The sequence below is a fragment of the Lynx rufus genome, unplaced genomic scaffold (genome assembly GCF_022079265.1).
Source record: "Lynx rufus isolate CCGP_SWC_20201006 ecotype Redwood Valley unplaced genomic scaffold, mLynRuf1.p SCAF_7, whole genome shotgun sequence".
NCBI lineage: Eukaryota > Metazoa > Chordata > Mammalia > Carnivora > Felidae > Lynx > Lynx rufus.
The window spans coordinates 70590906-70604543 of NW_025814889.1; the positions used below are offsets into that span (position 1 = coordinate 70590906).

A 13638-nucleotide genomic window follows, 5' to 3' on the forward strand; every position below is an offset into this window, starting at 1 on the left:
AAACTTCCACTGCTAATAATTTTGCACAAAGTCACAAATTGTGTATTTTTTTTTAATTATGTGTATTACTCTGAAGTCAAGTCTTTATGATGCCAAATGTGGTTATCTGAAAATAATTTCTTTTTGTTTTATTTTTTTAATGTTTATTTTTGAGAGAGGGAGAGAGAGCATGAGTGAAGGAGGATCAGAGAAAGAGAGAGAGAGAGAGAGACAGAGACAGAGAGACAGAGAGAGAGACAGAGGATCCCAAGAGGGCTCTGTACACAAAAAAACCCAATGTGGGGCTTGAACTCACTAACGTGAGATCATGACCTGAGCTGAAGTCAGATGCTTAACTGACTGAGCCACCCAAGCGCACCTCTGAAAATATTTTCAATTACTTGATCAATCTATATAAATAACCTGGACCAGGGAGGTAGTATAGATTTTTGAGTTTCAGCAATCTTCTACAGGTTCTCAATTCAAAGGATAATTTCATACTTAGACATTAAACAGTGTCACAAGTTTGTAGACAGTGTACAAAACCACTTCCCTAAAGCTGTAATTGATACTATTTAGACATTCAGATCATTTTGATCCCAGTTGTTATGAAAAGAACAGCTTCTATAATTTGTGAAGTTTGAGTAAAAGTAAAAAAATAGGATGTACAGATTTCACTAAGTTGTGTTGCTACTAACAACATCAGAGCTGAGTCTCATAAGTAATTAATACAACATATTGATCCAGCAGAAGTAGCCAGTTCTGTGACTACCAACCAGTATGTTGGTAAAAATGAATTAAAGACCTAAATATGAGACCTGAAACCATATAAATCCCAGAAGAGAATGATTAGTCAATTTGTTAATAAATCAAGCTCACTATTGTTTGTGAAACAGAAGAGATTGTCTTTTCATTTTCAACTAGATGTTGTTGGCAGGGATTAAACACAGATAAAAGTGAATCGATGCAGACAAAAATCAAGGAGATACAATTAGAAAAAATTTCTTTGAAATTAATACCCCATTTAGAGAAGGGCTAATTTGACATTTTTATAGTGTTGAATTTTCCAGAAGAGAATATTTTTTGTTTTAATTTTAATAGACTATATGATACAGTAACAAAATTAATTTCAAAATCATTAGAAATACATATTTTTGATTTTGCATTTTCTGATCCATGTTCTCATATTCCCATCATAAAATATTGTTTTCTAAAAGTTGATTTTAGTTATGAAAAAATTTTTAAACATCCTTCATCTTCAATGTTCATCGTATAAATTATCGTCATACCAGACAATATTTAGTTTAAGAAACATACATTTCCTTGTTAATATTCTGAAGTAAGTTGTTTAGGCTCATTGTTCAATAAAATATAGCTCATTATATAGTGCATTATTTAGCAATTTGTTAATAATATTTGAGTCCAGATACTACCTCAATGTATTTTCCTAGCAATGGGTTCATTCACTTAAAACCAGACAGATTCTAGTTTTTTACATCCATTCATCACAAAACTGCCTATTTTAGGTTTACCACAAAACAGACAGCAGTAATATTTTAAAGGCAGAGAAGTACAACCAGGAATACAGAGGCCTCAAAATGTCTCTTACAGAAGATGCTGGCAGTATGGAAAATTAAGTTAACCAGATACTCAGCTTTCTTCCACAAACACATAAAGAAAACCATGAGTAGAAGATTTAAATTACAAACAATTTAATTACATAGGTTTACTCAAAAGAAAGAAGCCAAATAAAAAAATCTAAGCCAAAAATGTTAAGTACATTTATATTTTAGCTGCTTCCAGGAGACCTGAGACCTACTCTAGGTCTTGGGCACTAGAGTTTTGGTATTACTAATATAAAATTTAATATTTTAATCTGACTCTCATAGTGTGTGGAGGCAGAAGCTGGAACTGAGTCTCCTACAGAAAACCTAGAGCCTTAACAGAACTGTCCTGGCCTGAATAGGAGAATAGGAAAAATGCCAGACACCAATCTGGGTAAGAAGAAATACAGTTTTTTGTAAAAAGAGAAAAACTAAGGTTTCTAGGAGAAATCAAAATCCCAGTTAAGATGTGAGCCTAGGGTTGTCTTATTCCAAAGCTCTTGTTCTTCGCTTTGGTTTATGCTGACTCTCCTTTCTCTGAATTGTCTCAATATTTATGTAGACTAATATAGAGTTTTTCTCTTGAATCCAGAACCAAAACTTAGGATTCTCTAATTACAGACTATTTTTATAACATATTTATACATGTCACCCTACCAGCCTTGTTAAATTCTCATTTATTTCTTTTTCTTTTCTTTCTTTTCTTTTTTATTTCTTTTGATAAAGATAGGGTACATTTCCTATTTTTTTGTGTAATTATTTTCTAGCATAGATCTCAAAGTTCTGCAAACTAGTGAACATCATACTAAAGCTGCAAAAACTTCAGCCCCTGACTCAAAGCTAAACTAAGCCAGAAACTGAATCCCATTATGTCACAGTGTATGCTCCAGAGCAGAATTTCATTGATTGTCCCCAAAACTGCACTTGAGCTAAAAGGCATCATTGTAATCACAAAGCTTCTCAACCTGAAGAAAGCTACAACTTGAGAAAGGATGCAGGTAGATATGATTATTGGATTTTGGTATTGAAGTTCCTTAAGAACAATCTAGATGTTACACTTGTGTTTTTAAAAATGGGCAGGTGGGGGCGCCTGGGTGGCTCAGTCGGTTGAGCGTCCGAGTTCGGCTCAGGTCATGATCTCACGGTCTGTGGGTTCGAGCCCCGCGTCGGGCTCTGTGCTGAGGCTCAGAGCCTGTGCTCAGAGCCTGGAGCCTGCTTCTGATTCTGTGTCTCCCTCTCTTTCTGCCCCTCCCCCGTTCATGCTCTGTCTCTCTCTGTCTCAAAAATAAATAAACATTAAAAAAAAAATTTAAAAATGGGCAGGTGGAGACCAACTTGTTGCTCATGGAACTCTGACATACATCTTGATTGACCAATATCGTACTGCATAGGCAACGTCATCTGCAAAACTATACATTTAAATCTGTATTAAAAGTATTGAGATTAGTCATTCTTTTATTGTGCACACATTTTCATGAACTGCAAACCTGAGAATGTGATGAATGTCATAATATGGCCACCAAATTTGTGGGTGAAGGGGTAAAGTTCATTGGAGGTGGGCACTGGAACAGACTCGAGGCTGGAATCTATAAGTTGATATAAACTTTGTAGACATCTTATTTCATCTCTACTGATGAGCATCGCTTCCCACCAGAGTTTATCATGAAGTTAATGAATGAAATATGTATCTCCAAGTGCAACATAAATATTAAATAAATTTATCTGATAGACTGAGATATAACAGAGTTTATGGGAATTAACTCTCGAGTCATTCACAAGCTAGGGAACCTTAAAGTAGGGAACTTTCTCAGAAAGAAGTGTGAAATAGAAGAGTGTATTCTAACTTGTAGTCATTAGAGCCACATTTTCATGGTTTTCCATATTTAAATAACTCCTGAACTATTATTTAGTATTTTCCTTTAAAACTCATTCAATACATTTTTTCCTCAAAATTTTATCTGAAACCAAAGAAAAAAGGGGGAAAAGAGAAAAATGGCACATTAATGGTTCAAGTGGGAGAAACAAAAGGAACATGGAGCTGAGGCTCCAAGCCTCTCCAGGAAAAGTCCTCATTCTTGAAGTGTCCTCTTTGAGGATGACAGCAGAGTCACCGATGGTCCCCCAGCCCCAAAGCCCAGCTTCTTTTTGGAGAAGAGGGCAGAATCACAGTGGCCTGAGGCCAGAGGAATTGGAGGGGGAGAGGGGTCAAAAGGTTACAGGAAGTAGTTATCCACGAGCTTCTTGGAGTGGATGCCACATGTCTCTTGCGGGGCAGCCTGGAAGATAATGAAATCTTTCCAGAGATGTGTTCATGCAGTTCCCAGATGGCTGCCACATTCCTAGAATGGTAGAAACAGCACAGTGAGCACAGTTTTATTGAAGTGTCACCTGTAACCTTCCCTCACCATTTGGTGGGCACAGCAGATCAGGCCAACATCCCTGGCTGCATGTTACCATGAAATAGGTAGGCAGCACCAGAAGCTCTCTTCAGGGTCTGATGGCCCCCTCATGAGGCACCTCTTGCTTTCAGTCAGTCATCTGAATCTGGTCTAGAGTCTGGATGGAGGGAGAAAGTACCCGTGCACACAAAAGATTGCCATTAATGATGGCTGACAGACTGATGTAGTCAAAAGAGCTCAGGGCAGTAGCACCATGTGGTCACCAAATCATATTCTCACAGGCATTCAGCAAAGAAGCCATAGACTTGGGGGATCTGGCAACTCTAGTGGTTCCCCAGGATCTTGGTGATGTGGTCATTATATTAAACATTAAGTACCAGCAGCAGGAGGAATGTTTCAATGCCTAGAAATCATGTTCCATACAGTCTCTCATGAAAAGGTAGTTGGTCTCGGGGTCTTACCACCCACATTAAACAGCTCCTTGAAGTCATAGAGTCGTCCGTGGATGTCGCCACATATTGTGACCCGTGACTCCACCCTCTGTACATTGGTCTCCTTTACCAAGATCTCTCCTGCCTTAGCATGCAGGACACCTTGACTTCACTCTCCTGGATGATTTCACAGCATGGCAGTTGCTCCCACTGCGCATTAAGGTAGCTGACCTAACACCCTGGCCCCAGAGCCAGCGCGCTCCACTACGTGGAACTCGCGCTGCATGGGTCAGAGCCAGCGCACTCCACTACGTGGAACTCGGGCTGGCTCTCCAGCTCCCTCCCTTCTGCTTCCTTTTTCTTGGCTCCTTGCCCTGCTGCTTAGCCTTCCATCTTCTATCTTTTTGTAGTATTTCTCCCTCCTTACCTCTAGTCTTCCTTACCCTGCTTCTCTTGATTTCTATTCATTTCTTCTTCAGATTTTAACTATTTCTTCTTTCAATCTTTTTTTGGGAGGGTTCTGTTATTAGTCCACATTCATTATCCTACATTCTGCATCTTGTTTGTCAAGTTATTTCCCCCACCAAAAATAGCTAACCCTCTAAAAAGTGTTAATAGATTTCTACCTACATAGGAATATTATATTTAATGAAAATATTATTAGTAATATATAATCTAGTAATAATAAGTGATAGGAACACATTATGCATTCTATCAAAGCCAATACTATGCAGAATCATATTCCTTGAAAAATGGCTTCATGTAAGTAACCAGAAAAGAAAAAAATGTGTAGACAATCCTAAGTGGGTAATAAGGCAATAAAATTATATTAAGAAATACTAATATAAAGGATGAAACTCTGTTCTATATTATTGTCTTTTTTAATGTTTATTTATTTTTGAAGGAGAGACAGAGCTTGAGGAGGGGGAGGGGCAGAGAGAGAGGGGTACACAGAATCCTCAGCAGGCTCCAGGCTTTGAGCTGTCAGCACAGAGCCCGACGTGGGGCTCGAACTCACAAGCTGTGAGGCCATCACCTGAGCTGAAGTCGGATGCCCAACTGACTGAGCCACTCAGGCACCCCTATATTATTGTCTTTTGAATTTAAATGTAGATATTGAGTTCTTCTGAAAATAAATAATGGCATGGAAATTTTCCTTTCATTTGAGTTAATGAACTTGGCCATATTTTTCAATGAATGTTAAAAATAGAAAGTAAGACACATTGTATATACATTCTTCTTTTCATTAATTACTATTTGCGAAGGAAGAGTGTTTAATAGGTAATTCAAAATTTCAGAGAATTGAAATTGATTCTGAAAAGTTACTTTGTAACCATTATGATTAACTTTTCAACAGGGTATATGTGTACATGTATGTGTGTCTATCATTTTCAATCCTCTGGACCAGAGAGGGCACCTACCATTTGTCTAGGATGGTCTACATTCAGTGTCAAAAAAATGTTGACAAAATTTATGGTAGTCAAATACAAAACAATTCTATAAATTTTGATAGTAACACGTTTCATGTACTTTAACTTGCAAATTGGATAGACAGCGTCCTGAAAGAGTATTTTTAAAATGACAAAATCATCTATGCAGACTCTAGAAAAGGTGTTAAAAAGCTGAGTTAAGGGAAGGAAAAGGTGAGAACAATTATCTGACTTTAGAGCATAACAAATAATAATGATGTAAATTAGGTTCTTTAGGGAATAAATTAGCACCCAACTTTACAAAATAGCTTAAAAGCAAACTACCCTCATAACATCAGAAGTAAGAGAAGATGAACACATCTCTTTGCATTGCTGTCTTGGCCAGATCTGAGTGTGCAATGATGAAAAAGATTGATTGGTTAGATCCTAAGTTTGTTTTGCCATCAAAGTGTCAGTATGGATTGATCTTTTTTCACTAGTGTGTTTTCTCTTTACTGCCCTGCCTGGAAAAGACTTCATTCTTTGATACACTATCCCACTCCAACAAAAGAACAATCTAACCAAAGTCTAATAATTCTGCAGTATATAGGAACACATGTTTGTTTTAAAGGATTCTTCCTACCCTGCCAGAAAACATTTCTCACGAAAGACAATGTTGTTTCTACCAGGATGAGTATATGTGTTTTTCTAGACAGTTAATACAAATTTAAGGAGCTGTCTGTAGTTTGGAATTCCCTGAATATGAGTGATTTGGGCAAATAAACAAGGTTTCTCTGGTTCAAATGTGAAGATGTGGTTAATTTCAGAGGACTTGGTGACATTTTCAATGTGCACATCAAGGACTTGGAGATACGGAAGATAGGAAGCAAATGTCAAAGAGAGAACAATTATAGTTTGCTAAACACTGCATAAGACATAGGTTTTTATGCTGTTTATATATCTCTAACTGCTAGGATATGGAGCTCACGTAAAGTCATATGATGTCCTGTGATGAAGTAATAACAAGTGTGTTGTGTGAGTGTAATAAGTCATTTAAAAGTATCATATTGCAAGAAGTTAAGTTTTTAATTATCGGTGATGAGGAAGAATAGTGACAAAGTTACCACATTCACCATTAGGCAAACGTTCATTTTAACAAATTTGAAATATTTGCATTTGACATCTAAAGCCAGACTAGGTGGCAGACATATATATAGGGGGATTGGAGTCAAAGGCAGGGACGTCTATATTTTCAGCACTGGAATGTTAGAGTCCCCAAATTTAAGCTGATTTTATAATATTGAATATGTATTACATACCTGGCAGTGAACACTGCAGTAATTTGATAAAGTGCCATTTCATTATAGATACCTATTACTAGAGTTAAATTTCTCATGGAATTCTGAACAAACACCTTTCTCTAACGTCACTTCATATTGTAATATGTAATCTGATTCTGTCGGAGTACATGAGCCTACTCTCATTTGTTTCAAACTTTGATGTAGTAGTTTAAACTTTTTTACTGTAATTTTATGCTCATAATAGATTCACAGTTGAATTTCTATGTAGCAAAAATTTCCATTATTCTTTGACACTAGCTTCCTGCTCAGTGTTCTACCTGATAATCCATATACTTTATTTTTTTTTACAGTTTTTACAGTATTTTTTTCTTTTTGAATGGGTGTATGATCTGCCAGTACAGGAATATATCACATATTACTTATCTGTCTATTTGTATTCAGGTATTCCTATTTTTCTTCAGCTTTACTGAGATATAACTGAAACGTAGCATTGTATAGGTTGAAGGTGTACAATGTGTTGATGTGATAGATCTATATATTGTAAAATGATTATCACCACAATGTTAGCTAACAACTCCATCATGTTTCATAATTACCATTTCTTTTTGTGGTGATAACGTTTAAGATGTATTCTCTTAAGTACATAATACAATATTGTGAATTATGGTTCTCATGCTGTACATTAAATGCCCAGAACTTATTCACCTTACAACTAGAAGTTTATACCCTTTTATCAACATCTTTCCATTTCCGTCTACCCTTCCATGACAACCTTCTACTTACCCTGTTTCTATGAGTTCACGTTCTTAGATTCCACATGTAAGTAATATCATAACAGTATTTGTCTTTCTCTGATTTATTTCATTTAGCATAATTCCCATCCACACTGTTACACATGATCTTTCTCACGGGCTGAATAATATTCCATTATATCTCTATTTTTACACAGATAGACATTTTTATCTATCTGTTGAAGGTGAATGGTAGGGAAGTTTCAGAGAGAATACAGTAAAAATTACAAGGCCCTCTGCGTCTGAACATTTAAAAGTATGCTAGAAATGTGGGGGGGGGTATAAATATTTCCTTTCTCAGTAGGAAATCTTCATTTAGATTTAGGATTTGTAAGCTCTGTTTTTCCTTGTGCATTTTATTTTTTAAGTGATCTCCACATCCAATATGGGGCTCGAACTCACAACGCCAAGATCAAGAGTCACATGCTCCACTGACTGAGCCAGCCATGTGCCCCTCATTGTGCATTTTATTGATTTTTAGTGGTTCACAGTTAAACTTTCTTTAAGAATTTGGAATATTCCTTAGGACTTCTTACCTAATTAGTGGGCTGCCTACTATTGAGACATGTAGTAGCTTCAGAATTTTCTAAAAAAGGGTATGAAAGTATGGGTTTTGAGGACAAATAATATAATTAAATATATGGGAATCTCAGGATATTGCCATATTGGTTGAAGGATTTCAGGATTTCTTTAAACTGTGTTTGAAACTATACCTACTATCTAATTTTACCACCAAATAATTAATGTCAACTTTTTGTTGTTATTGTTAATGGGGAAGATGGTAGTAAAAAGGGTGGATGGGAGGAGTGTAGCAAGTGTAGACATTTAGATAAGGATAGATCTGGGCCTGACAAAGTAAGAATGCCTTGTATGGTACATACTATTTCATACTTAACAGTACATTTTATACTTATGAATAACCCTTCTTCATAAGCAGATACATCACAGTTAAATCCCTTCCTTCCTTCCTTCCACCCTTTTTTTTCATGTTTCTATGCATCACTTTTGTTTTTTGTTGATTATTTTCTCCAAGTTTTTATTTAAATTCCAGTTAACATATAATAATATTAATTTCAGGAGTAGAATCTAGTGATTCACCACTTATGTACAACACCTACTGCCCATCACAATAAGTACCCTCCTTAGTCCCCATCACCCATTTAGCTAATCCCCCCACCCAGCTCCCCTCAAGTAACCCATAGTTTATTTTCTATACTTAAGGGTCTATTTCCTGGTTTGCCTCTCTTTTTCTCCCTGTGTTCATCTGTTTTATTTCTTAAATTCCACATATGAGTGAAATTATATGTATTTTCCTTTCTCTGACTGACATATTTCACTTAGCATAATACACTCTAGCTCTACCCACATCATTGCAAATGGCAAGACTTCATTCTTTTTTTGATGGCCGAGTAATATTCCATTGTGTATGTCTATATGACACATCTTCTTTATTCATATCCTCCTACCATTTTTTATCTCCATCTCTCTCTTTCCTCTCCCCACCATAAACAAAATTTTTTAAGTGTTCAATATATTTCCTTTTGTTTTGTGGGTCTTTTATAAAATGTATGTTACTTTTTAAATTGTAATTGAACAAATGTGTTACCAGTCTCCAGATGAAGAAATATAAATAATCAGCACCCCAACTGCCTCTAGTTCTCCCTCCCAGTCACTTCCTCCCACAAAGGGAACCATCATTATGACTGCTATCCCTAAATTAGTGGTGCTTATTTGAACTTTATATAGTTAGAACCATATGATACATACTCATTTGTTACTGCTAAACATTATGTCTCTAAGAGTCATCCAGATGGTTATGTTTAGCAGCCTTTCCTTCACTTTCTGTACAGTTTTCTATATTATGAATATGCCATACTTTACCCACTCTATTTTTTTGGATTTTGAAATTTTCCAGAAGAGGCTGTTATGAGTAGTCCTATTCGTGCACATGTAATCTTGTAGACATATACACTTATTTCTCCTGGCTATCCACTTCGTAGCATAATTATTGGTGGACAGTGTATGCTACAAGTTCAGCTTTAGATACACTGTCAAAGAATTTTTCAAAGTGGTTTATTGATTATGCTGTCACAACAGTGTGTGAACATTTCACTTTTGCTAATAATACCTGGTACTATTTTTTTAATTTTATCTATTTTAGTGGCTGTGTAGTAGTTTCTCATTATGAAGCTACTAATAGCTTTATTGAGATATAATTGATATACAATAAGCTGCATGTTTAAAATGTACAGTTTGATAAGTTTTGACGAAGGTATACACCTGTGAAACCATCACCACAATCAAGGTAATGAATATATTTATCACCCCTAAAAGTTTCCTTGTGCCCCTTTGTAATTATTTAATCCTATTCCTCCTTTTCTCCCCTCTCCCAGGGCAATCACTGATACCTGTGCTCCCATGTACATAATGTTTCTATTTTTTTTTTCTAGCTGTTGGTTTAAGATTTTTCTGGTTTTCAGTCACTCGATTGTGATGTATCTTGGTATCAGCTTCTTCATATTTCTTGGAATGGCTTTGTTGTACTTCTATGAAGTATAAGCTTATTATTTTTATCTAATTTGAAAAAATAATTGGCCAGTGTTTAAATTTTTTTCTCTGGCTTCTATCTCTCTCCTCTCCTTCAAGGACTTTAATTACAAATATGGTAAGCAGTTTGAAGTTGCCTTATAGCTCACTTTTTTTTAACCATATTTTTCCTGTGTTTAATATTATTGCAAAGTTTATTGTTACATCTTCAAGTCTACTGTTTTTGTCTGCAACATCTAACCTCCTATTAATCCCATTTGGTTCACTTTTCTCTCCTGAAATTTTCTTTCTTTCTCTCTGGAATTTTAGAATTTCTATTTTGCTCATTTTTATCTTCCAGTCCGTCATTAACATATTCATGTTTTCTTCTACCTTCTTACACATATGGAATACAATTATAAAAGTTGTTTTAATATTGTTTTTTACTATTACTTGAGTGATTTCTGGGTCTCGTCTTATTGAGTTTTCTCTGCATTCTAGATATTTTTCTGTTTTTTTTTTTTTTTTTTTTTTTGCACATCTGGTAATTTTTCATTAAATGCTAGATAGTGTGAATTTTCACTTGTCAAGTGCTGGATATTTTTGTCTTTCTCTGATTATTTTGGAGGTTTGTTTTGGGACTCAGTGATTGACCTGGAAACAAGTTTAATCTTTTTGAGGGTTTCCTATTAAGCAATGATAGGCATGACCAGAACACCCTGTATTGCAAATGCTTATTCAAGCCATTTGCCTATTTTTCTGTTGGATTATCTACCTTTCTTTAAATATGTTTAGCATATTCATTCTTTCTATGAGCCATTTATTGACAATATATAGGAAATATCCTTTCCCACTCAGTGGCATGTTTTTGAACTTTCCTTCAGTGAAAATGTTCCCTGAGAAAGAACATAATAAATATTTCCCTTCCAGAACAGGGTTGTCTACATTGTAACAGGGAGATAAATAGCTTGTCAAAACAATACAGGTTTAATGGTTGGATTTTTATTACCAGTTCATTATGCCAAGAAGTTCAATGTTACAGAACAATTCCTGTTCTACCACAATTATGCCATCTTCTTTGCCTGCTGCTAGGATTGATTGGTCCTGTGTGTAGAAAGCAAAGAACAAGTTTTTCCTATGACACAGGCATGTCTAGGGTGAGCCCTATAGACCTAGTTAGTTAGTTAGTTAATGTGTATTTATTTATTTTGAGAGAGGCAGAGTGAGTGCGGGAGGGGCAGAGAGAGAGAGGGAGAAAGAGAGAATCCCAATGTGTACTGCCCGTGCAGAACCCAATGTGGGACTCGAACCCACAAAGTTATGAGATCATGACCTAAATCAAAACCAAGAGTCGGATACTTCACCTACTGTCACTCAGGCACCCTTACCCTTTTTCCCTTCAGACTTTAAAAAAAAAAAATCTCTGGAGCTCATTCACCATGAAATGTCATAAAATAAATGCACAAGCCTTCCTTTTTATTAAAAACATACTTTTGAAGATGAATGTTTATTCAGAGATGAAAATGCCTATAGGAATATTTTCCTAGAAATATGAATCATCCAGTGCTTTGGCTTTTCATAAAAAAAAAAGAAAAGAAAATGAATCTTTCTGCTTAAATGCATCTAAATGGGAACTTGTTATATCATCTATTTATGTTTCAAAGGGAAAAGGGTCAATTAAATAGCTTTAATCACTGTCAATTAAGTAATTTTCATTTCTTTGTCCAAATAATTTCCAAATATTCATTATCCCCAAATCATAGCGGCTGGGGAATTGACCTTATTTTTTCCTATCTCCCATCCCAGATAACATTAATTCATTTATTCTTTGAGAAATAATTGCCTATGATGTAAGACACACTGAACTAGCCACTAACTCTCCTCCAAAGATTACAGGGAAGAGATATGAGTGAATAGGGGAGAGAGACCAGCACAGCCTTTGGATGCCAGTTGCTGATGGCCTATCTTCTTGATGCCTAAAGGAAGAGCTATGCCTAAGTTGACTTTTGTGTAAGACAGTTAAATGTTATATCTTAGCATGTAATGAAGTCAGTGAAATCTAAGTCAAGACATGGTTATCTTTTCAAAATAAGTGAATATTATAGGCTTGCTGATGGCCTATCTTCTTGATGCCTAAAGGAAGAGCTATACCTAAGTTGACTTTTGTGTAAGACAGTTAAATGTTACATCTTAGCATGTAATGAAGTCAGTGAAATCTAAATCAAGACATGGTTGTCTTTTCAAAATAAGTGAATATTATAGGCATTTGAGTAAGGTTGTGTCTGATTTGTATGTAAAGGGGAAGGATGGGGGAAAGAAATAGGGGAAAGGAAGAGATCTGTAGATAATTAAGTAGGTTCTTTTACAGAAAACTATATAAAACAGAGGAGTGTATCACCACTAGTGGTGGTCATCATCATCATCATCATCAAAACTACACCATTCATCATTTATTGAGCCTCAACTCTGGCCTAGGTGACATACAAGAATGGAAATTTGGTGTCCATAATGGTTCTGCTTAGAGTCTTGCTGCCAGTATCTAGCAGAACAGGGACTAGATTCAAAATCTGTCTCCCTGAAGACATACTTTTTGCACTTCACTAGGGTTTCCAAGAGATCAGCCTGTGTAGTACATTCTAGTCCAGGAAACCAGGAGTAAGGGAACTGTTTGATCATGGAACTTGAGGGCATAGGTCCATAAGAGATGCACAAAAGGCTCAGACAAGTAGAATCTTTTCCATCTAGAAACTGAAAGAATTAAAAATATTAGATAATTTACAGATGACTAGTAAAGCTGGAATGTAGAAACTTTAAGTGGCAGGGCCTAGAAAGAACACCCAGAGATTAAGTGGGGGGTGATGGTGGGCAGATGGCTTGTGAATGTGGCTGGAAGGATTGCTTAGTGCCTTCACTAAGTTAGCTAAGAAACATGAAGCCATAGTGGCTATATATCCTCACTCTCTATAGTTTAAAAAGGATCGGACTGTGCTACCCCAAAAGATGTATAATATGCAAAAGATGCACTTTGGCATAATGATTACTTTAAGCTGAAGGCAACTGAGAATTAACACGTGCAAGAAGAGTTCTCTGCCCTCCCCTCAGATGTCTAAAATCAGGGCATAAATTCTGCTTTGTTGAAGGACTCCAGGAAGAGAAAACCAACTCTTACAACCAAAGACAGAGGGTCACACTGAGAGG

At 36.0% G+C, this 13638-nt stretch overlaps 1 pseudogene; it reads right to left on the bottom strand.

The window, feature by feature from the left end:
- Positions 1-3796: 3796 nt before the first annotated feature.
- The window catches only part of LOC124501892 (serine/threonine-protein phosphatase 4 catalytic subunit-like), a 125496-nt pseudogene continuing 115654 nt past the window's right edge, over positions 3797-13638 (bottom strand).